The following is a 26,877-nucleotide window of genomic DNA, read 5'->3' as shown; positions in this document are numbered from 1 at the left end:
AATGCCATGTCTCAGAGCAGCAGTCCCTCAGTACCACCTTCTGGATGTGGCTGGTCAAGTGGAAGCAGAGCCACTGCAGAGTACTCCCAACTCTAACAACCTGTCCATAACAATACCATGGTGAATGGCATCAAAAGCTGTAGAGAGGTCCAAGACAACCAACAGGGTCGCACTTCCCTGTCCTCCTAACAGGATGACCAAGGCAGTTTCAGTCCAAATCCACGTCTGAATTCCAACTGAAATGAATCAAGATGGTCCATTTCATCCAAGAGAGCCTGCAGCTGGCCAGCCACCAAGAAGGGGATATTAGCAACTGCTCTATAGTTGTTAACGTCCCTCAGGTCCAAGTTAGCGTTCTTCAGGAGTGGTCCAATTACAGTCTCTTTTAATGGGGCTGGGACAACTCCCTCTCTTGACAAGGTGTTCAGAGCCTCCAGAGGTGCACCCCTCTTACCTTGCGTGGTCAGCCAAGATGGGCAAGGATCAAGCAAACAGATAGTGGACAAGATCAATTGAAGCACCTTGTCCACATCCTTAGGCGTCAAGAACTGAAACTCATCTAATAAACTTGAAGCGCTAGATACCTCAGCCAAAGGAACTTCAAAAACCATGGAGTCCAACTAGTGACAGATCTGAACGATTTTAACGTCAAAGTGCTGCACAATTTCCTAACAGCAGGTCACTGAAGGTTCCACTGTTTCTTTCCCCAGGCCAGTTTGTAAAAGCCCCTGAACCACTCAGAACAACTTTTCCTTATCAAAAGTTTGCTATGGAATTACAATGCAAAAGGTTTCTTTGCAGTAGCAGCAAACCACTGGAATGCCCTCCTTACGGAGGTACATCTACTTTACCATCATCTTTGCGCAAACTTCAGACATAACTATTTGCCCAGACATTTTGATTGGGATAACTTCACTCTGCTTCTGTAATCGAAATATTTATTTGCTGTTTTTTATTAGGGCTGCTGGATGTTATTTTAAAAACTTCATACATTATAATAAAACTAATTTATTATATGTACTGAGAAAAACAATACAGTGGGAGGAAAATCACTCCAACAGAGATTATACAATGGAAGTAGCAGACTAAAGAATTCTAAAAGCATTCACAAGTGCTAATTTACAAAGACTGGCATATAATCAAATTTAATAGCTTCTTTTTTCTTGGGACCAGAATAAATATTAAGAACCATTTAATAATAAATACTTGGTACTTTCCCCAACCTGATACCCTTCAGATGTTTTAGACTTCACCTCCCATCAGCCCCAGCCAGTATGGCCAATTGTCAATAATTTTGCAAGTTGAAATCCAAACTTCTGGAGGAACCAGGTTGTGGAGGGCTAGATTAGTGCATATACCAAAGGGGCATGGGAGCATCCTTTTAGTTAAAATGAGTTGCAAGGAGAGGTTCCATCATAAATCACACTATTCTACTTATCAAACTCAGCTTCTGTAATCTCCCTGAATTTCACAATGTTGAGGGGTAAATGTCTGATTGCATTTTAGGAAAATACTTGGGAGAAACTATATGTAATATTATGATTTGGTGCTGCAGCAAATTTGCCTTTTTGTTTACTTTTCTTAGAACTTACAAGCCAGAATTACACTCTGGGAAATTCTCAAGTCTGCATTCCAATATTTTATTGTAAAAACCATGTCCACAGGACATCTCATGCTCAGTGAATGATCCAGCTAAAAATAAAGCAGTTTTGCATATTCTCTGGTTGTTGAAAGAAAATATAGCCAATGGAAAGTTATGATACCTTTTTATCCTTGTGGCAGGGATCTTTGAGGCTTTGAGAAATTATGATCTGACAGGTGTAAGGCATTAGTTTCTGGTAGAAGCTTTAGTGCCTTTTATTAAAAACATCCATCTGATAAGCCTATATAAACAACATTAATGAGCTAGGAAAAAGATATACATTTTCTTAAGATGCTGCATTTTATTCTCACTCTCATCTATGTATTCAGGTATCATTTTAATGAGCATAATAAACCACACTTTAAAAAAATGGGTATTTTTGCCAGCTATGAACAAGTAGCAAGAAAGCCATACTTCGTGTAGAGATCTGGAAAATAAGTCAGGCAATAAGAGTATTTCCCAGTTTGATGGTCAATCCTGAAGGGGAGATTTTCTTGGATTTCAAAATAAATGTATATTGATAAAGTCCATGAGACTAAGAATGGATCTTTAAGACTACAGACCCATAGGAGTAAGTCCCACTAGATTCAATGAGTTTGTATCTAAAGAGAGATTACTAGATTATATTGTTAGGCCTGTATTTGTTGAGTTAAGAAAAATCCCAAAAGGACACAGAAATGCTATGATAACACTTACAACAGTATAGGCAAGCCAGTGCATTTCAGATGTTTTGACCTACAATTCCTCGCAGCCACACCCAACATGTCAATTGTCTAGTTATGGCTGTTTAGGTCCCAACCAGGAAGCAATATTTATACATCCCAGCATAAGAAATTTAACGTATTTCCCCATAACAGCTATTAGATTAAACTGTTTTTTTCAGGTTGAGGGGGGGGTGTTGGCAAGAGTCACTTTCCCAATATCAGGAATAGCCTTTACTTCCAGAAGAGCCTTCAGAGGAAAATTTCATTTGGTTATATAATCAACTAAAAATGTTTACCATTACACACTATTCTGTTCTATATATATATGAGGCTTCCAGAAGGATAATACATTAAGAATGCATTTGCCAAGCATTCTCCCCAGACTTTATGCCAATGAAGGACAACAAGTTATATAAAGACTTGCAAATTTTGCTTTACATGAAATTAGCTAAACTTCACTTATTCTACTGTCTCGTCTTAACAAGTATTAGAAATTTGCTTCTGTGATTAAATGGTGCAATGAAAACATGTAGTACTCTTGCATTTTTATTTGAATATTTGTAACATCTTTTCTTAATTAAACAGTAAGTTGAACATCCTCTTCTCATATGAGGTTCCCTTCCTGCCACATTAGAAGGTTGAGGGAGTTCTCATCTGTCATGGCACAAAGAAAACATTGTGTTGAAATTGTTAAGGCCTTCAAATATTGAAAACAAAACTCAAAACAGCTATATGGTAATGTTTTGAGCCAGTCTGATATAATATGGAAACATCTGGTCCTTAACTGACATTGTGCTGCAGCTAGGTTGGCCCTCAGCACAAATGGATGCTCAGTATTTTAAAAGGAGTAAATGTTTTTGTTTAGGCACTTAAATATATTAAGTTTACACCATTTGTGACTAGTAAAGCATAGCTTCTTTTATTTGAGTGCCACTCCCTGGTGGCTTCTTACTGATATGAAAAAAACAATTGTCCTGAGGGTAACATTTCTACAGTAACACAACAGTAGAATTTTGGGAGTAATGTTAATTACTCAGGGCAAGATAGGCCTTATTTGGCCTTGATTCCTACTTCAGGGTACCATGGTTCCAGAAGGTGCCAAACTGGGGCATGCATGGAGGTTATAGAGTCTTTGAAAACAAGTCACATGAATAGATGGCAAAGGAGCCCTACCCTACAAAGGGCTCTTCGTCCCTGCCCTACATTTGGAGTAGGGCAGGGAAAAGAAAAAAAATATTTGAACTCATAATACTGAAGCTATCAGAAAGAGGAGAATGGAATAATACTATATTAAAGTAAGGTCCCCAGTATGGTTATATAATTCATCTACAGTTTATCAGTAAGAGAATGGACTAGCTGGCCTATAGATGACTATGTATTTCCTACAATAAGGAATGTTTATAGCTCAGTACTATATATCCACTCAGGAGTTATTTCAATGGGGCTTACTTTCAAAAAGTAAATATAAGATTGTGGTCTTAAAGCATGAGAAAATTATCCCTTGACTCTAATGAGGTGAACAGTGTCCACAAAAACTTTTGTCAGATATATATTTAGCTTAAAGATGGCACTTGGGAGGGGGGCTGCAACTCACTAACATTTGTTGACTTTTAAATATGAAACATGTCTGTCAAGAAGACACAAAAAAATTCCAAAAAGAAAACATAAGCACCTCACAAAATCCATTGAGTGTGTGTATATGGATTAGAGTAAAACAAGGGTGAACACAAAATAAGATCTCCAGAGATTTTGGACATCCAATTCCCAGCATACCTGACTGCTGGCCATGCTGACTTGTGCTTCTGGAAATCAAATCCAAATCATTTGGAGCACTATCTTCTGCCAACTTTGGATTATGATACCAAATCTTACTCCCAAATTGTTCTTTTTGGTAAAGCTTTCAAAGCCTTCCTGAGAGTATATATATGCTGCATTAACTACTGTTGCTGGTTCTTGTCACCAAGAACAAATATCTATTTTGTTCTTATGAGAAGCAGAGCACTTTTTGTTAACAAAAAAGGACTAACAGGACACATGCTGAAGTCTCTTCACCAGTTAAGCACAAGTATACTCAACTCCAGGAATGCTCTGATGCACTTTTGGTCAAATCTGGTTACCTTTAATGCCCTATAAGTCATAAGTATCTAAAGGGCCAACTATTCTCACATGATTATGACTGTTTGAAGTCATCTGGTAAGGTCCTTTTGAGTTGTGGTCATCTTCAGGGCCCTTTCTGTTGTGGCCTCTATTTATGATATGCACTCCTTAAGGAGACTTGCCTCATGCTGGTGTCTTCAGTATCAGACAATGTCATGTTAACCTAAGGTTACCCCCACCAAAAAAAAAAAACCCCAGATTGTGTGCAGTTTCATTTTAGTTCAACTGTTGCTACCTTTTTTTCTTTTTGGTTTTTTACCGATCTGATGTGTTATTGTATTAATATTCATGAAAGCAGCCTTCGTACCACTGAAACGTTTTCTGAAATAAAACATCATCAACGACAAATCTCACATGCCTAACTAGTAAGTTGGCAGTAGCATCAATTCTTCCCACGTTATTATTTTCATTCCAGGAGCAGCATGCAAGTCCACACCAATAAAGCAAAACCCATACAGAAAACAGCCCCTGGCCCGGACGTGCAACATGAGCATGCACCGGAGAAGGAGTCCTGACAGAAATGGGCAGCTCGCTCTGAATGCTAGGACAGACGCACACCACCCGCAGGGACGGGCTTCCTAACAGAAGAGCTACGAAGTCAAGTAATCAAGCGCAGCACCACACCGCGCGCACAGAGCAGAGCGATCGGGGCCGCTTCACACTCTGCTACGAGAAACCCAAGTTAGAGTTGGAACGTTCTGCACCCCAGAACCTCGACGCCCAGCAACAGGGCATCGGTTAGGGCTACTTCGGCGATATACGCCATCGCCGCCGCAGCCTCCTTCAAGCAAGTGCCTCCCACGCCGTCGTCCCCTCCCCTCCCCCGTCCCGGTTGGTTGGTCGCGTCGAGAGGCTCCCGAGCAACCGCTCCCGCGACCTCCACTCACCTGCCAGGGGGAGACCCCACGAGCCGACGCGAAAAAGCAGGCGAAGAAGCCGGACGCGCTCCGACAGCTGCTTCCTGCTAAGCCGGGCGACCAGAGCGGGCGGAAGAAAACTGGACAACGCCGCACCGACAAGCGCGAGCCCCAGAGCAGGCCGAAACCGCCTCCGGAGCCACCCCGGAAGAGAACGGACACCCCTTCCGGTTAGCTTGCCAGGATGGGCGGCTGACAAGAGAGAAGACGTATTGGACTGTTCCATTTCTGCGCAACAGAGGGGGAGAAGAGACGTCGAGAATTCCAAACGAATCCATGTGTGGGGCATGCGAAAGTGGGAATGTTGCTCGTGTGGGTCATGCTTCGGTCATACCAGTTCTCAAGCAAAGGTGCATTAAAATGGAATTGATTAGCCCGGACCGAAACTCCCAGCCCAACTGTCTCTAGAAGACATGCTTGGGCTCCGATAAGTATTGGTAGTAAGGAAACCATCCTAAAGCATGTTTAAACGATAGCATATAAGATTGCGGTCTGTGACATTTATGAAGCTGCCCGCAACGGCCTGCTTTGACAGGAAAGCTCTCAAATGGGATCTGAAACCCTTTAGGGCCGGGGCGGGCCCTTGGGAACTGGGTGACTCTGGACCAGTCACAGACTTTCAGCCCAACCTACCTTACAGGGTTGTTGTTGAGGGGATATGAATGAGAGCAGCAGGAAAATAATGTAAGCTGCTCTGAGTTCATTGTAGGAAAAAAGGTGGCATATAAATCTAATAAATTAATGTTCAGCTATTGAATAGGGTGGGAGGAGAGGCTATAAGCGGAAGGAACTTTGCACATGCTCAGGAACATTTTATTTATATATGCTTCTGGTCTGACCAGGTTCAAAGGCAAACAGTTCATGTACATGGGATCCTGTGTGAGTTTATTTAGAGACGGACTTAAAATGAAACTTACTCCTAGGTAACTATGCACAGGAGTTCAAAGAAAGGATTTTGTTTGGACAAGTCCAACTTTTCGTGCAGGGGTGAGAAAAGGTACACTGAGTTTGACAGATGATGGGGCTATGCCCAGTTTTTCAACTTGTATTTTATGAAAACAAAAAATACAAATCTGCGGGCTTGTTTTCTTTCCAAAATCCTCATCATTTTAAGTTGGCAGAATTAAGTCATGAGAGAACGTTTAAGCTCCTACAAAACTTCACAAACTCCGTTTTTCCTGCCCCGAAGCTAACCTAATGGGCTCCTTTAGAGAAGAATTCAGACTTGCACGTTGTCGAAAGTGAAAGCACTATGCACATTAATTAAGGCTACAACCCTCTACACGCTCACTAGGGACCAAATCATGCAAACTAAGTGGAACCTTTCTAGATAAGCTTGACCGCGCAGCCAGTATCCTATCCCTTGAGTAAAGCCAAAGGCCGCCGGCGGGGGGATCGTGCAGTTCCTTCCTCTCCGGACCGGTTTCTGCCCTTCCTCTTCGAGCGGCCGGCCGTGCCCTCGCTCCACCACCAGGAGTCTCTGCACTGCCCACCCGCCACACCACGCCCTGCAGTCGAGCGAGAGCGAGTCGTGCGTGTTAAACCCCGCGGAACGGAGGGACAGCGGTGCATGCCAGTGCTGCTCTCTTGCTAAGGAGTTCGGGATTAGAAGGATTATTGCTAGCGCAAGCGGGGCGCCTCAGGTTATTACGGCCCCAAGTCACTCAGTGGACCAAAGCGAAACACGTTCGAGCAAGAACCGAACTGATGGGGAAGGTTATGCTCTCATTTTCGCTGCATGGTGTTAGGCTAACGGAGAATGGAAAGCAACGAATCCGCCACATAGAGATGCAATGAAAAAATGTTTTTTACAGTGCAATTTGCACGTGTCTTCGCTGAAGTAAGCTGCATTGCGTTCAATGGCATTTACTAACGGGCAGGTGTGTATAAGGTATCGGCCTTAGGGTAAAAACCCATGCATAACAGCGGAAAGCTCTACAACTCCCAGCATTCCCCAGCCAGCCTAGGTGGGACATCCTGGGAGTTGCAGGACTGTCTTTCTAAACATGCATAGGATTGCGCCCTGAATCATGTTGTATGGTGTGTCCATCGCACCTAATCTTGTGACAACCTATTCCATACATTGACTGCGTGCTGCATGAAGTTTTTGTATTTTTTGGACCGACTGAATGACTTGCCAATCGATTTCATTGGGTAGTTCGATTAATATGAGGGGTACCAGCCTTTCCGCTGGGTTGTTTAGATAACTTACATCCTGCCTTTCTGCCCAAAAATGGCACTCAAGCCACTGCAGAATTTTACAAGCCTTTTTAACTGTGTTTTAATAGATCTGTCATGCTTTCATGAATGTCTTGTTTTGAATGTGTATTTTATTATAGCTAGCAGTCTTGAGTGTTAATTTTGGCAGAAAGGCAGGTTATAAATAAAACATTAATTGGCTATCATAACCTAAGTTATTCAGAAGTAAGTCCCATTGAGTTCAGTGAGCTTTACTTCCAGTTAAGTAGGTATAGGATTCTTGCAGCCTGGGTTCTAAACTTCTCTCTGTTGTGCCTGTTTGTTTACTCTAAAATGTCTCTTATTCCTTACACACTGACACCTAAAGGTGTCCTCTTAACCCATTGCTACTAAAGGTGGCTTAGAGAGGGACATCACAACCTTTCCAGAAATGCAAATCTGCAGTTAGTGCAGATTTGCACAGTCAGAATAAACCAGGAAGTGTGGGACATTGCAAAGCGTACAAAATGGGGGTCAGATTGCCTCTTGCAGGGACAGAGCAAAGCACGTACACCTAAGTCTTGGGGTGCGGGGGGGGGGGGAGGAAGTCTCGCTGCAATCCTTGCCAATGATGAGGCCTACCTGTGAGATACTGCTGGATAATTTATCCACCCCCTGGAGAAATTTGCTGAGAAGATCCACCCCTGCAATTTCTCTGCCCACAAACAGGGTGACTTTTGAGAGGGTATTTGTTCTCAGCTGTTCTTAGAATTAGGGAACAGGCTGTCTCAGAACACACATCTCGCCAAGCAATTTATTGTTGCATCAGAATCAAGCTGCTCATGCACAAATCCACTCCTGGCTTTCTTTTTCTCTCAGCTTTCTTCACTTCTATAGCCTAATTTGGGGGGGGGGCACTTTTTGTTAGTGCTGTTGTTAAAGGGTGGAACCCCTTACAGACCTGCTGAGAGATCTAATAGTAGGCACTGCTCCGCTTTCTGCCCACCCCTCTAGTGGCCAGGATATATTCTGACCTATAATTAAGCCACATTCTTCAAAACATTTGTAGTGTGGTCCCTCTAAAGGGTCACATGTCCTCTGGTGTCTCATTAGTAATATAATGCTATATGTTATATGTCAGGATTGGGGAATGTGTTGTTGGACTGCAATTCCTATCATACCTTGCCATGCATTATGCTGGCTAGGGCTGATGGGAATTGCATTCCATCTGAGAAAACATACAATGGATCAGTTTTCAAATGGATTGTGTGTTTCACATTGCCTAGAAATTATTTGTAAGACAAGCTCATTTTCTAAAGCAAAGATTAAAAACAGGCACAGAAGAAATCTGGAAAACATACAGAGCACTTTCTCCCTTTGACATCCACATGCTCATAAATCATGAATGGTTCTTGCCTGCCTCAGTATGGTTCCTTGTCATAAAACTCAGAAAAAGGGAGGCTGTTACCAGATACTAAACACAGCTAGGCATGAACTACAGCAGTGTCGGCTCTCCCTTTCTGGCATCTCTGAGAATGAATCAAAGCAAAAGGAGGAAAGAAGAAACTGCCTTTCTAACTATAATTCATGAGAGGTTGAATGTTTAAGACAAAAACAAGGTCCCTCTCCCTGTGAATTACTGCTATGCAATTTTAAGCACTCCCATTTTGAAACAAAGCAGTATTTGTTGCACTTTGAGGATGTTGTTCTTGGTAAAGAAGACAGTTCATTAGGGAATTGTAGGAAGAGGGGCCCAGGGCTGGGAAAAAGAAGATCAAAAGGCCCTAGTACCATGCCTTCACCGCTACAGAACTCCTGCATGATTGTTCTAAGATCCTCACTTCTTAAAAGTACAATAGCATCTTGAAATGCAGAAATAGAGCATATGCTGCTTTTCCTGGCAGGGAGACGAGAAAGCTCCACCTGTGAAATGTCAGCCTGGGAGACTGACGTTAAAAACACAGGAGTAGGTCTGATGAAAAACTGTCCAAGTGACACTGCTGAAGTCTGAACAGAAAGTTCTATGGGTGGGAAAATTCAAAACTAGCTTGCTGAAGTAATATCAAAGGCAAATGAAAAGCATCATAAACATCTGGCACTCCAATTCTAAAAGGATGGGCAACCTGGTGCTCCCCAAGAGACTACAAATCCGATTATCCCTGATCGTTAGCCATGGTGGCTGGGAATGGTAAAAGTTATAGTCCAAAACATCTGGAAGCAACAGATAGCCTATCTCTGCTAAAACAGTTGAAATCCAAAGGCTTCACCTTTGAAATACTATATAGTACTTTGGAATGGAATTGAAATCCCAATTTGGACCACATTAATTAATTATTACAGTTCTGCTCAATAGCCAAAGCTCTCTGGACAGGTGATGACATTTTTGACCAGTTCTTGACTCAGAGCTGACCTTGGAACATCAGGTGAGTTCTGTGGCTAGGACCGCCCTTCATCAGCTTTGGCTGATTTTCCAACAACACGCCTATTTAGACAGGCACATCCTGGCAACCATGACTCATGCCCTGGTAACCTCTCCTTTGGACTATTGCAACACACTCTACATGGGCCTGCCCTTAAAAACGGTCCGGAAATTGCAATTGGTTCAGAACAGATCATTTACCTCCTAACGAGAGGACATCAAGGCACGAGCACATTACGCCGGGGTTATACTACCTTTACTGGCTGTCAGTTGAAGCCTGGGTCTGCTTTAAGGTACTAACGATAAGGCCCTATGTTATTTATGATCTGGATATCTAATGGAACATCTCCTCCCATATATATCTGCCCAAACTGTAAAGTCATTAATAGAGTTCCTACTCTGGGTGCCTGCTGTGAAGGATATAAGGAAGGTGGCTGCCCAGAGAAGAGCCTTTTTGGCCATGGCACCCTGGCTGTGAAACCAGCTTGTCAGAGAGGTGTGCCCAGTGCCAACACTATGCACCTTTTGGCACCAGGCCAAAACCTTTTTATTTTCACCATATTCAAACTGTTGAATTTTTACATTGTTAGCTTATTTTATGATACTGAGGTTATTTGTTTTGTTAAATCTGCTTTGATTCCATTAATTGTGTAATTATTTCTATTAGATCATTTCTCTGCTTTTATATTTTTCTTATTAAAATATATTTCTTATTCTTACAGGTTTTATATGTGATTATTTAATTGTGTATGATAGTGCTTATTGTGTTTTAGATTTTAATCCATTGTAAATCATCCTGAGAGTCATTGACTAAATAGGAACTGTATAGAAATACTTTAAATAAATAAAATAACAGAGGTCAAACCGTTAAATATAAGCGCATACTAAAATGTTACAAAGGTGTGTGTGTAAAATAAAACTGATATAGAATAAGAGCAAAGGAGCACCAGCAGCAGTGGATAACAGCACTACAAAGAAATAGAATACACAGGTGTGTGTTGGATGATTTCTTAATTTTTTTTACTTCAAGGACTAAACATCCTAGGAGATAAGAGAGTCTTCACCTGGCAGCCAAAAGATCACAATGAAGATACTGGATGAGCTTTTCTAGGAAGGGAATTCCACAAGTGGACATAATTACTGATGAAGGCCCTCTCTGTGGGGGTGTTCAGAGAAGGGCTCATGAAAATGGCCACAGGGCCCAGGCAGGTCTATATGGGAGAAGGCCATACTTCCAGAAATCTTGTGCCAAGCCTTGACAACTTTTGAGGTTGACACTTTGGATTGAGTCTGGAATCAGAGCAGAATCCAGTGCAGCAGATCACAGAGCACCAGTGTAATATGATCTCATGCCCTGTTTTGGACTAGCTGAAATTTGCAGACCATTTGCAAAGGGGATTGCCGCAATTCAGATGAGGTTACCAGAGCATGGATAATTGTAGCTGGGCAATCTCTGTCCAGATAGGCTCCAGGTTGACCTATCAACCTATATGGTCCACAGATGCTCCATGCCGCTGAGGCCACCTTATTATCACCAGTGACAATGACAGACCCAAGAGCCCCCAGATTACAAGCCTGATTTTTTTGTAGCTTCTGATGAAGCTATAGACCCCTCCAGAACAAGTTTATTTATTTATTTATTTATTATTTATTAAAACATTTTTATGCCGCCCCATTCGCCGAAGCCTCGGGGCGGCTTACAACATAGATAAAACAAGTTAAAATCCATATAAAATAATCTTAATTAAAACTCACATTATAAAATAAGCTGAACACCGCTCAGCCAGGCAGTTGAACTGCCCACTAATGGTACTTTGAATTTGTCTGGATTGAGTTCCAGTTTACTGGTCCTTGTCAAGTCCAATACCATGTCCCTGCACTGATTCAGAATACCCAGTGCCTCACTTGATCTGAAAAATGGAGTACATCCTCTGCACTTCACCCCACATCCCCAGACTATCTCTCCCAGTAGTTTCATGCAGTTGTTGAACCACATCATAATAAAAGAGAGTCCCATAGAAGCCCATTTACTGGAATTAGCCTGTCAGGTAGGAGCAGAACCAGTACAGCACAGTATCCAGAACATCCAACTTACGGTGTCCTTCCAGGCAGGCTAATCAATACTATTGGAAGCTAAAGAGGTGAGAGAGAATCAGCAGGGTGTAATCCCTAAGGTAGTTCAACTGTTCAGTTTCCATTCACTTCTATGGGATTCCTACACAAATGTCCATATGCAGATTGTGAAACAGCACTTTTGAAGTATTGCATATGTGTAGCCCTTGTGCTAATAGCTAATGTATAAATATTTGTCTGATGTATACTTCACAGCCCCTCCTGAACTGAAAAAAACCCCAAATTGTTGAGAAGTTGCTTGTTCTATTTCACTCAGATTATGTTTATATTACGCTGTTTTATAGTTGCTGCTGTTGATGAGTTGTCTTTGTGACTTATTTTATCATGTTTTTAAGAATCCATTGTAAGCCATTCTGATAATCTATTCGAAGAGCAGAATATAAATCTGAATAACAAATTTTAAAATTCCATAATAATAAAATAAGGTATGTCAGCACCTTAGCACTAGCTCTCTAAAACCTAGACACCTGCAACTTGTCATGCATATTAGGGTGTGTTATTTATTTTTCTAACACATTAATTAATTTTAGATAATTTTAAAATGTCCATGGTTTTTGAAGCCTGCTGCATAACCTGTATCATGGCCAAGAAGCTACCATAAGGACAGAATATGGAGAAAAGGGTTTCCTATAGGCATCACACAAGGGTATGTTTTATCTCCATATTTGTTCAGTCTGTACACATAACATATCATAAGGAATACTGATTAGGATCAGATGGAGTGAAAATTGGGAGAAGGTACATCAATAATTTAAGATATGTAGGTGATACCATATTACTGGCAGAAAGCAGCAATGATTTGAAATGACTCCTAATGAAAGTGAAAGAAGGAAGTGCAAAAGCAGGACTGCAGCCGAACATAAAAAATCAAAAAATCACAGCTACAGAAGCATTATGAAACTTCAATATCCACAGTGAAGAAATTGACATGGTGAAATATTTTGCATACCTTGGCTCAATAATCAACTCAAATGGAGACAGCAGCCAAAAATTCAAAAAAGACTGGGACTTGGAAAAGCAGCAATGAAGAAAGTGGAAAAGATAATCAAGTATAAGGACCTTTCGCTGGAGACCAAGGTCAAAATGATGCACACTATTGTATTCCTGATCACTATGCGTGGGTGTGAAAGTTGTCAGGAAGAAAACTGAAGCATTAGAAGCATGGTGCTATAGGAAAGCTTTGCAAATACCCTGGACTGACAGAAAGAAAAGCAAGTGGGTCCTAGATCAAATCAAGCCAGAACTTGCCCTGGAAGCAAAATCACAAAACTGAGGCTATCATAGTTCAGACACATCATGAGAAAGAAAGACTCATTGGAGAAGGCAAGACTGCGAGGGAAAGTCAAAGGTCCAAGAAGAGGAAAACCAACTATGACATGGATCAATTCCATAAAGGAAGCCCTATCCTTGAGTTTAGTAGAGCTTAGCAGGGCTATCCAGGACAGGAGATCCTGGAAGGCATCCATTCACAGAGTCAGCATAACCTGGGGAGGACTTAATGGCACATAACAACAACAACACCATCTTTAGTCATGTCAGGCTTCCTTAACTAGCATATAGCTTTGCAGTCAACAGTGTGAAACTAAGGGGGTGTTGAAGGACAGGGTTACATGGTTTCCCCTTTTCTACTGCTGTGGGGTGCCCCCCAGGAGAATGGTATAGACAAACACCAGGGCTATAGGGAGTGCACCAAGGCAGGGTACCAGCAGGCATGGCTTCACTCAGGACAATCACAAAGTAAATCCCATTGAACTTAACAGGGTTTACTTCTGAGTAGACATATATAGGATTGCACTGTACGTGGACTAAACTCCACTATTAAGAAATACAGGGAGCTACAGGCTACAAAGCATAGTGTTACGAACTGGAAAAATAAGAATAGGTTAATGGCATTGAAAGATAAGACATGACTGAGTTAGCTATAAATACATTACTAAATATTTCCAACAAGATGCCCATGTTCATTTTCTGCAGTTGCCCTCTAGACCAGGAAAAAATCTGTTTTATGATTAAAGGGCAATGATGGAAACATGACTGAAATAAGGAAACTGTTCATGAATATCTCACTAAATAAATTTATTAATATATGATTTTGTTAGTTAAGGCTACAATCCTGTACCCTGTTACCAGGGAGTAAATCCAATTGAACTCAAATAAGCTTACTTCTGAGTAGACACATATAGGATTGTACTGTGAAACAATTAAATATCATAATCTACCAGTAATAGTATTTGCACCTTTTGCTGAGAATTGTGGAAATTTATTTACTGCACATTACAGCAATTGATGTCTTGTCATCCTGGACTGCAAAATATACTTTGGCTTTGACTAAAAACCAACCCATTGTCTTCAATCAGAAGAACTGAATCAATTCCAAACTCCAATGTGTTCCCCAGAATATGTCACGCACAGCTAAACACTGGGATAATTAGAACTACAGACACATTTCCCACGTAAACTGTCATAGACCTTTCATTTGTATTTCTGTGCTTCAAAATTTCTCTGTGAGTCTCAAAAATGCAAATAAAAGCTTCACCAGTTAAAACTGTAATCATGATCTCACTATTAGGTCTGTTTCAAATGCAAAAGGTGCAACATTAGAAACCCATCATTGCTCTCTCAGGCTGCTGTCCTTCTGAGTCAGTCCTTGCTCGGCCACAAAGCTCTCTGGGTGGTCCTGTGCATCCTGCTATCCTTCAGCCTTTAACCTACCTTGCTGTTGGTCATTGCATGGGTAAATGCGGAGAAAGGCGGCGAGGGGAGGAATCCCATAAACCATGAGAGTGATGATTATGCCAGACGGTTAGTTAGGAAATACTTTTGCTTCAAGAAAGTAAAATCTCAGTGTAAGATCACGAGATTTTGTATCAGGAGAGTCCATGAAAAGATTGTGGCAAATGAGAAAATATAATCATTTCAACTTTCCTAGTGGCAGCTTGTTGAAATCCAGTTTTAGTCTTGGATTTTAACCAGTCCCACCTGCTGCCTTGCAATTTGGAGAGCTGCTCCCAGTCATGGTAGTCCATTTTAAGTTAGATTTGTGTGTTCAGTTTATTCTCAAGCTGTGGGTCAAGCTGAATGAGCAAAAGACTATGATTTTACTGAGTAGTGCTACCAGCACTGCATCTTTTATATAAATCCTAAGCTTCAAGATTGGACTATTTTTGATTGTCTTTGAGAAGGGGGCAACAGACTTCACTTTGTGAGATTCTGGTTTTATGATACCAATGTCCAGGACAGCACCCTAGTGGAATGAAATGGGTGTTAGCTCCCTTCCATTCTTTTCAAGGTGCTTCCTTTCCACATGGACACTGACTACCCCATCAATTAAAACTAAAAATACCACGGTTCTTGCTCTTTGTAACTGAGATAAAGTCTTCAGTGATCTATGAGTATTTCCAATTATTATGTGTCAAGACTTCCAAGTGCATAGAGGGGTTTCCCTTCCCCTCCTGCTCCTGTAGAGCCCTTCCAGCACACACACATCCCTACTCCTCCAGAACAGATTTGGGGGACACCTGGCGGTCTGCAGGAGGAGAGGGGATTTGCTCTGTCGGGATGCCTGTCCCATGACCAAGATACACTTTCTTACAGATGTATCAAGATTAGCTTCACACCAGTGAACAATGCCATATCCCAACATAGTTGTAGGTTCAGCACAGGTGGAAGTGCGTCATTGTTCTCATATCCATTAGTAGGCAGAGGCAGACACAGATAAACTGTCCAGGACGGCATCAGCATGGCTTGTGTTCCAACCTTGAGCAAGGTTTTGATTCCCCAAAGCCAGCAGTCTTTTCCCTGGATGAACGCCATTCCTTGCTAGATCTGCCTATCACACTGCAGTGAAATACAGCTGCAGTGGCCACCAGACAAATGTTTACCCCATTGCTCATGGTCAAAACTGAGTTCTCTTCTTTGCTGGTATGCAAGGGAAGGGCTGAATGTATGCGTATTCTTAATGCATGTCAAGAGATCTAAGACTTTTGGCTTGGTCATTGCAAAATCCTTGCAAAAGACAATTAGCCCGAGTCTAATCTCATTTACAGTGGTTTTAAAGCACTGTAATTCCATGACTTCAGTGGTATTACTCAGCATGTATGCCAGCAGCCCTGGATTAACCAATAAGCTTACTACACTCCTGCAAAGGGGTGTAGTTGTGCTGTACAAAAATATTGGCCTGTGCCCTCCACCCCACTTTCAGATTCCAAGACCCACTAGTGTTTTCTTGCAGTGAAAGTGCTGCATGAAGATGTACAAGTGAGCAAGATGCTGAAAGTAAGAGGAAGCTAGTGTTGTGATGGGATAGGAAGAATAGTAGCTTCAGTGTTTACAAAGCCAATTTAGATGGGAGATCAAGAAACATGTCTGAATTGCAAGAATAAATAGGCAACAGAGAATACATGTCTCAGGGAAGTGGTGGAAATTCCTTCCCAAAAGGGTTTAAAATAGAAATGAAGTGAGTATCTGGGGTTGCCAACTTTTTTTTTTTTTTTTGGGCATGACTCTTATTGCTATATATAGAGAGAGGGTAGGGGCTAACAGATAAATGCATCTTAATTCTTTGAAACACTTCCTCTTGGAAGCAGGATAAATTAATGTACATAACATATCCTGATTGCAGAAGCACTTTCTTTTGCTTGGCATGTGATAGGTGTGAAAGGATGGTTTGAAACAAGGGAGTAAAAGAGATTTTAAAAGATAACAAAGAAAATTACTTAGCCCAAAGGAGGGGAGGGGCCAAAATCAGATAGCACAAGGTATGGGGAAACAGGCGTAGGTAGGAGGGCCAAATACTTCCTGATTTTGTTCTGCCCAGCTTGTCAATAAACAATGAGCCTATTGTAGCCCATGGGGGCAGAGCTGGATTGGGAAGAAGGGCTGGTGTTGGGGCAGCGAGGAGTAGGCAGTCGGAGAGAGTGTAACCTCTCAGTACCCTATTAGCCAATTAGGGGAAAGGAGGAGGGAACAAGCGGCCAGGAGCAGTGTTCAAAAGGGGTGTGTGAACATGTGCTCAGGTGAACAGAAAAATGGGAAAGAAACCATTCTTTTCTGTTCCCTTCATTGCAATAAAGTTTTAAAAAGAACTCTCTGCAAGCCTGGAATATTTTTCTCTTCCGACGGAAAGGAAAGTGTTTATAACACATGTGTATGAGAATCACTCAAGCATATGGCATCTAAAGGAGATGTGCCGGTAGAAAGAGAAAAGGATACATGTTTGAAGCAGCTAATTAACTGGATCAGACGGACAAGTCTACAGTGACCAAGGGAGGAAATAATTAAATAATCTGGAGAGAGTGAGAGCACAGACAATGCAAACAGAAACAGTTTAGCACACCCTTCATTTTGTGAAGTGAGCGAAGTAAGAATTGCCAGCTCCAAAATATCCTGTATCTTTCTGTTGCTTAGAAGGCGTTTCCCACCACTGTTGCTAGCATGAAATCAGAAACTGAAGCTAGTGTAATGGGGCCACTCTGAAATTTTACAGCAGCCCCAACAAGTCCTGGGCCTGTTTGTTTGTATCAAATCCATTTCAAAGGCAAAGCCATAGAGAAAACTCTAATGTAATCTTTCTGTATAGGAACAAACAAAGAAGTCATGGGCTTCTCTTGCTTCAGCAATCTCCCGTTTAGCTCAGCTCAATAGTTATATCAGGGAAATCAGCCCAAATCTACTGGGGTGCAAATCTCCTACTCGTGTGAAAAGGTTTGGTCTCTGTTGACTCCTATTTTCCTGTTGCCCCCTTTGTAAATCCTCCAGCCAAATGCAGGGTGGGGTCCTCCTGCAATAGTCATGCCTGCTACCTCCTAGTGATGGGGAGAGCTGTAGTAATAAGATGACTTAGCCTGAAAAGCTACGTGACTGACACGATGATGTCCAAAACTGGATTTGGGTTGCTTGTCAAAAGAACATTAATCCCACTGCATCACCAATGCTGATCTTTAGCAAGTAGGACCAGACTTCTTGGGTTTGCAAAAACAGAGTATTGATTAAATTTTTACCCTGCCCAATATCCAAAAAGGAACACAGCATGGCAAGATGAGGTGGCAGAAGAGATGGCAGAAGGAGAATGTGGAGGGGATAGAAGGTGAGGAAGAGGCAGAACGAAATTAGGTGAAACGGGGAGAAAGGACAGGGACAATTGAGCATGGAATGGTGAAGGGAAGAGAGCAGAAGTGGACGCAGAAGTAGCCCATTTAAAGCTGGCATTTCCCCAAGGCCCTATTCAAGTGCTGCTATCCCACCCCATTCCTATGAAGTGAGGTAAGGGCCACTAGTCTGTAGCCATTATATACCATGCCTGTGTGTTGTACACAGATCCCTTACGCATGATTGGTCTTTTAGCCCGAAAGCTCCCTGCCAGGCGTCCTGTCCTCTGGAATGCAGCCGCCGCCACTGTCACCACGATGTGCCGAAAGCCTGCTTTTATGTAATGCGCTTGCCACGCTGTTCATTTGAGGATGAGCGGAGAGAGGAAGCGCTGCAGGCACTCGCCACACTCCTCCCAAGGGTTTTGCATTTCTGCACGGACAGGCAGTACAAATGCAATAGATCTTTGTTGACCCCGATTCTAAGAATCTCGTCATAAAATGGGAGGGGAGAAATACCCAGAGGTGTTACAAATTGTTTGGAAAGGCTGCTACAGTAGATTGTAAATTGAGATCCCTGCACTTTATCCTCTCCACTCATATTCAATTCACCTATGCTTGATACCATAAGATAGGTGCTGCGAACCACATGGGAGAAGCAGCTAATATGCATAAAATGATAGGTCACTATTACATGAAAACATGTGTAACCCGAACTGCACACACATGCAAACCACCTGCACTCTTCCTGCCATGCAACCAGCTGTGTGGCAGAGTGCAACTGGAAGGCAGTTGATAATTCAACAAATAGTTTAGATGTGAGGATTAGCTGAAATCTTCATTGTAACTTTTTGCTCAAGCTAACTGCAAAAAACCTAAATTGCATACTAAATTAAAAGTGCACATTAGACTCCAATAATTCCTGCAAAAGATCGCACTTAAAAGTTCCTGCACTAGGCAACAATCACCAGGTAAGAAAAATCATTCGATTTTGTTTTGTGTTTCACTTTTCTCTGGTGTTTTCGAGTTCACCTCTTTCATGATCGTTCTCCTATAACTTTGTTACAATTATGTAATTGCAAATTGCAAATTGAAAATTATGTCCGGAAGGTCTCTTGCAATTCGTGGACCAGGAAGCGACCAACAAGGAATATGAAGCTCAGGTGCACACGGGTGCCTCTGTTTTGGACTATACCAGGCAGCATGCAAGATTCGTAGGGTTTTGCCGCGCAATCTCGGATGTACTGTTCCAGAGCTAAAGATAACCAGATCCCCCGGGGTTTTTGCACGCACACAGGCACGTGCACACGTACAGGCACGGATATACAGACAGAAGTAAATGAGGTAACAGAGTAAGGCGCGATCCCTTGCTCTGCTGCTACCTTGCGGGGCGGGGAGCGTCGGGCGGGCCTGTGCCGCGCCGGGCCTCAGGGAGCCTTTAAGGACACCCAGCGCGCGGCAGCTGCGAACAACAGCTGCATCGGCGGCCGTGCGGGGGACATCTAGTGGCACGCGCCCGCCCTGCCGGTCCCGCGCGCCGCTTGGGACCCGTCCTGCTGTTGCTTCTGCGCTTGCTACGTGCACATTGACACTGTCCTCATGGCAAAGCCCAAGCTGGGCTGTACCACTGAGTACCCCCGGGAAGGGGAGAGGAAGAGGCCGCGCAAATCAAAGACTACGAACTCGACCCGAGGCTCGCCCTGGCGTGAATTCCTTTCCCCAATAGCTGGGTCCCTGGAAAGGAGCCGGGCTGGCGGCAACCATTGCGGGAAAGGGAGGGGGGAGCGACGCTGACGCTTGGACAAGTACAGTTGGTTCCTCCCTAAAGTAAGGACGTGCAGAACCGAACGCGCCGCACCCCGCACTGTAACTCCCGGGGAAGGGAAAGGAGGGAGTTGCCGGGCCCTCCGCGAGGAGGGGATTCCCGTTGATTGGCGAGCGCGGCGGGGGGCGTGGCGGCCGAGCAGCCGGGCGCATCTCCCATTGGGCGGCGTGGCGCGGCGCGTCACAAGCCCCTATTTGCATGGTCAGGGCGGGCGGGGGGATGCGAGAGAGAAGGCAGGTTGCACGGCGGCAGTGGCCGCGGCATGGGTTGGGCAGCGCGGCACAGCGCAAGCAGGACGCGGAGCGACTGCGGCTGGAAGGGTCCCGGCCTGCGGAAGGCGCTCAGCGCCGGCTTGTAGCCTCGGAAGCGCGCCGGAATGTCCCGAGGAAGGAAGAGGGAGAAAAGTCCCGGAGCCGCCCGAGGAAGCGGTGCCTGCTGAGCCCCGCCGAAGTTCAGGTGAGTAGTCATCCCTCCAGAGGGAGGGACGGAGGACGCGTCGGGTCTCCTCCCGGGTCCCGCTTTCCCAAGGGTGCAATTCTGGGAAAGTGCATCTTTGAAAAAGATACGGGCGTGTGAGTGCGACTGCCCGCACAGCGCGTCCGTGTCAAAGAAAAGAACTTCATTCGAAAGTCGCGGGCCCCCCAGCCCCCAAAAAGTAAAGCAAAAGGCGAGGATGTTCTCCGAGAAGCAGAAGGAAGTTCGTGCAAGGTCAATGACAGTCCTCAATTGACCCCACTGGAAAAATCCCTGCTCTTCCATTTAACTTTTTAAAAAAATATCTGTTGCATAATAAAACCGCTTCCGATAAATGGAAGAGCACCGAATAGTTTCACTTTTGTTACTAGGAAAGTTGCTCAGTTCGCGGAGTTGTGTTGTGGACGCTCTCTCAACTTCAAGGCAAGGAATGGAGCGTTTTGTACTTTTAATGCTCTTGGTGGTGTGGAAAAGGTGCCCATTAAAAGCTACACCTTTGAAGTAGTGATGAGCGCTGGTTTAAACGTCCGGCACGGTGTGCGTGGGGGCAACGAAATACCTCGAGGGCAACATACACGGAAGAAATCTGTGGGTGGCCAAGGGTGCCCTCATCTCGATTGAGCAGGAATTTTTCAGTGTCTCGAGGGGAAATAGCGATCGTGCTCCAGGTGGGAACAGGACTTATTGCAAGTATTCCTATCGCATCATCCATTTTTCTGTGAAACAGTGGTATGAACATCATGGAATTGGTCTGGTGCAGCTTCTACGTGAGCCTTTCTCCCAAATTAGCCTGCTCTTTTGCACTGGGGAGGCGGTTGCTGTAGAACTTAAGTGCAAGATGGCCTAGGGATAATTTCAGTATCAGAGTGGAGAGGAAATAATTTGAATATTTTTACACACACTGCTACCAGATCTGATGAACACTGAAAGCATTGCTGTACCTCTGAGTTGCCCAAGTTGTGATGGCTCAAGAGGGCTGAAAGTGGAGCATGTTGGTCTAAATATGAGAAATAAGATACGAACAAACAAGTCTTGGAGCTCCATGAATGATAGTTGTGACTCTACTGTTGATCTCTTTCTTATGTGTTTCAGGTCCTTGGGGGTGGGGTGGGCTGTCTGTCTTTTGCATCTTAGAAGCTCAAGCCTGTTTGTGTTGGGTTTACTCTCCAGAAGCAGGTGAGCCACTGACTAACGCACATTGTGCTGCTAGTGTCCCCACTGTGCGTGTGACAGCGGCTAACCTGCTTTTCGGACATCACTGTGTCTCGTCCTGTTACCCCTCTCCCCCCGTCACTGCCCCCCAAGAAGCAGCGACGCAGCAGACCGCTCTTCCAGTGTAAGTGCCGTAGGAGGAGGAGGAACTCCCATAAGACCGGAACATCAGCTACTAACAATCATGCACGTCTGTGACTACTGCCGAAAAGCAGACTTGACATCTCAGTTGCTCTTTCCCTCAAGGATGTATGAAAGACTTGAAACAAAACACATTGGCTTCAGTTTTAAGTACGTTATGTTTTCACCGGGATATCTACGCTAGGGAAGGGGATGTAATTAGCAAGACATGCTTGGATCTCACGTTCTTCTGGCAGAATAATTCAGTGATATGGAATGATGACAAGACCAAGGTTTGTGTGGGATGATCATAAACATATAGCAGTAGATAGGAGGAACTGACAGCCATTGCCAAAAGAAAAAGAAGTATTTCTGAAAATGTCCATAGTTGAGATTGTACTGAATCCAAGCATGCCTCCTGTCTTGTTACACAGTGAGTGAGCGAACAAAGTAGATACTGTATGTTAACAGGAAAAACTACAAGTGAGAAGGGGAATTCCATAGTCTTTAGTCTTTTGAGTATCAATCATCACCATTCTTTTTTCTTTATCTAAGCTGTTTGTGGGGTCTCTTTCTTCAGCAAATCTTCCCTGTAGCAGGGCAGTGGTCTGCTAAAGGGGGAAATGGCCTGTGATCTTTGGCAGATTTCACATGTGCTCATGATACACATGTCTAAAAGAGAGAAATAAAGTTTGTAATGCATGGTCAAGTTTTTAAACTGACATGTCCAGACAGGATTGTACCTACATTTATTCTTCTTATAATCTTGTGTTGCTTTGAAGAGGAAGCACCTAGAAAGTTTCACCAACACTGGGAAAACGTCATCCATTCTTTTCCCAATTGCTGCTGCTTCAGGAAGGAGTAGGGGCCCTTTCCTTTTCCAAGGGCATGGATCTGCACACAGTAATGCTTTAATGAATTGGATGAGGCTTTCCCCAATCTTGTCAGTTTCACCAGAATGCAGAGAACGGGAGAGTGAAGGACATAGTGGTGGTGGAGATCAGAAGTATACCTTCGCGAGTGCCTCCAGGTCCTAACACAAAGCAGAGTATGTCGGCATCTACATTAGGTAGGCACAGGAAGGCCCTCTCCCACTGTAGCTGCAGCAAGAATGCTACTATTTAAGTGGGAAAGCATAACTTGTGAGCAATGGTCATGTGCATTAACTGAAGCAAGAAAAGATGCCTGAGTGATAATTTGTGTTTTGAAAGACATTCCTGGCCCTGGTCTTAAAAGATCTACAAATGACTCCATGGTTGTACCCAAGGAACAGAAATCTGGGATGATGAAACAATTGTTTTAAATAATGCCTTGCTGACTTTCAAAATTTATTGTTTTTTTCTGGCACTAAAATAGGTTTATCCTGGGATCCAGGAAATTTTTCTTTTAGCTCATTGTTATACATGAAGTAAAAAAAAGAGATTCTTATAGCTTTGTATCACATCCATTTGTTCTGTTGAGCACTGTGCCATACAGCCATTATTCTGTTTGTCTTTGTGAAGTAGTAGCAAATTTCTGCTTTACACATGGGCAACCAAATCTGACAGGGAGGTACCCCAAGACACTTAATGAATCCCTAGCTAACCTTCAGTTTGAAATTTCCCAAGGTAGTGGCTCCATCCAGTGGACTGCATTGGCTCATTGTTTAAATACCTTTATTTCCACAGCAATGCTAACAATTCAAGAACACTTGGGAAGATTCTGCTAAAAGTGCAGACAGTGACAAAGAAAAGTAGTATATAAACATGGAAGATTTCTTTACATATATGCCTCCCCCAGCTATATACATGCAGAAGAATAGAAATGTATACTTGCCTGAGCAGGTATGTAGCACTAAGCTTCTCAAAACATTGTAGGATGCATGCTGTCTACATCTAATTTTCTGACATGTGTCTTCCAACTTTTGATCCTGCCATCACTCTGTCTGGCCTTGGTTGGCTAAGTCATCAGCACAGCTGTTTTAGTTTACTGCAGAAGCCTGCTGAGAAAGGAAAGCAATGCTGACAGCTGCTGGAAGATGACTCGTCTTGAGTCGTCTTCTGTGTGTGTTTATGCCTTAGCCCTCCAGCAGTGTTCTAGTGCACCTTAAAATATCTGTAAACATCCCTGCGGTCCATCTGGGTGGTTTTCTCATTTTCCCAAGAAGCAAAGAGCTGAGCACGCAAAGGGGAACTTCCTAGACCGTGGGATGTCTTGTGCTGTACCAACTATCTGGTTGACATTTCTTTTGAGGCTCATGTTCCCCAACTTGAGTTATTTATTACTGATAGCTGCGTGCCTTAACTGCTCCCATGTTACTGTATCAAGGCCTGGCTCATTCATGCAGGGTCATCACTTGATTACTTCAGGATCAAAGAGCAGCACAAAGGTGTGAATGAGCACACAGGACTTCTCATGCTGCCTCAGAAGTCATGTTTTCCAGAGGAGCTAGCCCACATTCAGCTGCAAGTAACCAAGTGATGTATGCAAATGTCTGAACCAACAAAGTAGGTTAGCTGTGTAGAAAAGGTTTAATTTTGAAATCAGTGACTCTGGAGACAGAAGTGGTGGGTGAGTTCTCTGAACAAATGCGATAGAGAAATTGAGTGTTGGTGGTCCAGCCTAGCAGATCTGTAGCCTGTGACTGTGATTAGCATCATCTGTGTTCAAGTTAACTCAATGATGTTTTTTGAAAGGAGAATGCCCTTGTGCAGCATCACAGTTACTGTGAATAAATCCTCATTTTGAGAGTACCTTCCATTGGTACATTTCCCATTTTGGGGGTTCATTGACTTACATGCTTTTGTGCCAAATGACTGATGCAGGTTTGCTGAATGAAGGTGTAAACCTGGCATGATGTAAGGCATGCTTCCTAAAAGGCCTCTGGAAGGTGGTGAGGAACTGGCTGAACTTGGTTTCAAACAACTTACAGAACTAAACAAAAGATACAGCAGTCTTACGTGATGCATCTGGAAAAGCTAAGAAAACCAGTCTTATTTTTCCTATTGTGTTTAAAATTGTGAAGAGATAAATTTAATGGGTTGTTACTTCAGTTTTGTTACATTCTTAAACCAATAAATATTTTTGCAACATAACTGTGTACATATTCCTTCTGTAGATACAAGATCAACAGATCTTAGTACGCTTTGTCCGTGCGCTATCGGCTAATCCTCAGTCACAGGGATACCTAATTTTACCTTTTCTCTTCTTAGTTGAATGTGCAGTTTTTGGGTATTTCTTTACCAGTTAGACTAGAACATTAAGAAATGTTTGCAGTTACAGCTTCATCCAAACTGCAATGTGGACTTCTCTGGAAGGCTCTCTAATGCTAAGCAATGGTCCTTGTTGCTCTAAAGAGTGTAAGTTTCTGCTGAGAAAAATAGATCCACTATTCATTGTGAATGTTAAAGTTTTACAACATTAGACTTGAATCTCGGGGGGACTGATCAGGTATTTCCATATTGGCAAGAATATCAAAGACTAAAAGCCCAATAAACCTTGATTTTGTACATGATCTCTTGCATGTAGAACTGAGATTATCAATAGTTATGCCTTGTAAAATATGATACTCCTAGCAGCATATGTAGATATGAGAACAAAGCATTCAGGATTAAGCTGCTTAACCAAATGCCAAAGAGTTGGGAATGGAGTTATGAAACCTGCAAAACAGATACAATGATGCATTGATATTGGAGAAAATGGCAATGAAGGTTATTCAGCTTCTTATGGATGCTTTTAAGTAAGTACTCCAATAGCAGTCCTTTTATCCCTATGAGGAAGGCAGGGCAGATCTGTCTAGGGATGACAGAAACATCCTACCTTGCTTCTCCTGATCCCCAGAGCTGGTGAGCACGCCAATGAGAACCTGAAGAATTTAAATAGCTTTTTTGGGCTGAGAGCAGTATCTTTCTCCAGTACCAAAGAAGCACATGTTACTTTCACATAAATGTAAGCAGAGGCTTATATAATCCTTCTTAAAATCAGTTGGCAGGAAATTCCACTGGGACAGAGAACTCACTCATCCAGAAACAGCTAGAATCTTCTGGTACAGAACAAGAGCCACTGAAAAAATGATAAGGCAAGTTTTACACTCTGTCTCCCTACCATTAAGTGGCTGCTGCATTGGGATGAGTGTCTTTAATACATTAAATTTTGCTTTTAAAATATTCTATTTAAACTCGTTTACAGTACACCAAGCATGAAAATACTTAAGAGAAGCTTCTCTTTTCTGGATGCTCTAGTGGACTGGTATGTGTAAGATTCTGTTGACACGAGGGAGGGGAAGATAGGACTAAGTTGTATTGTGGAGTCTACCTGCCAGATTGAAGTATTTCTGCTTTACTTCTCTGCAAGTTAGCTGCCCTGAGATGAGTTCTCTTGCTAGCTAAAGCAGCTCACTTTGTTGCCCTCGAATGTATGAGAAAGACTGTTCAGAGATCATCTGGAAAAGCATTAAAAGCAGCAGGCCTCTTCCTGTGCTTTAGCACCTTATGTTTATATAATGGGCAATTCCTAAAGGAAGTAGGCTTGGAAAAAAGAACCTAGCATACAGGAATTGACACAAGTTCTGTAGCAACTGCTGTTACGGGATGGCAGAATATGCAAAGCAAAAGCCCAGGGGCTATGATTCTTGGCTTAGCTGTTATGAGTGTGTTACTAATTTCAGATGATTCTCTTTGAGGTGTAAATAAAAGCAATGTGAAAAGGATATAATTCATCAAAGTCTGCTTTGTTGGAGAGGGTCAGTAAAGCTGGACAGGCTGGAAAACGAGCTTTGGTGGTGGCGGCGGCAAACTTTCATTTTCAAGAATTTCTAGCTTTTGCAACCAGACTTACTTTAGGTTTCTGATAAAGTATTGAGAATGCTTATAGTCTTGGTTTCTTCCCTCATGTGAAGAAACTTCTACAGCATCTTGATTCTCTGTCAAGCTGCTTCTTTCCCACTTGCTAGATTTCCTTTGAATTGTGTTCGTGTGGGGAGAGTTGCATTATGTTAGGTAATACTGACACCATGGGCCACTTGCTGTGGCA

General features: G+C 43.0%; 1 protein-coding gene and 1 long non-coding RNA gene across 3 annotated transcripts in view; one reads left to right on the top strand and one right to left on the bottom strand.

The window, feature by feature from the left end:
* PHRF1 (PHD and ring finger domains 1) overlaps nucleotides 1–5,565 on the bottom strand; it is a 35,414-nt gene extending 29,849 nt beyond the window's left edge. For both annotated transcript variants that reach the window (XM_044425651.1, XM_044425652.1), the window contains exon 1: nucleotides 5,391–5,565. The gene's annotated coding sequence lies outside the window, so the exon portion shown is untranslated. The remainder of the gene's footprint in view (nucleotides 1–5,390) is intronic.
* A 14,964-nt stretch (nucleotides 5,566–20,529) lies between these two features.
* On the top strand, nucleotides 20,530–24,941 carry LOC123021333. The gene is made up of 2 exons (XR_006414301.1): nucleotides 20,530–21,711; nucleotides 21,844–24,941. It is a non-coding gene; the product is annotated as an uncharacterized LOC123021333 (long non-coding RNA).
* Nucleotides 24,942–26,877: the final 1,936 nt, after the last annotated feature.

The sequence above is a fragment of the Varanus komodoensis genome, unplaced genomic scaffold, assembly GCF_004798865.1.
Source record: "Varanus komodoensis strain SLA01 unplaced genomic scaffold, ASM479886v1 scaffold16, whole genome shotgun sequence".
Taxonomy (NCBI): Eukaryota; Metazoa; Chordata; class Lepidosauria; order Squamata; family Varanidae; genus Varanus; species Varanus komodoensis.
The sequence above is the reverse complement of the archived record's forward strand: the minus strand, read 5'-3'. Positions and strand labels throughout refer to the sequence as shown.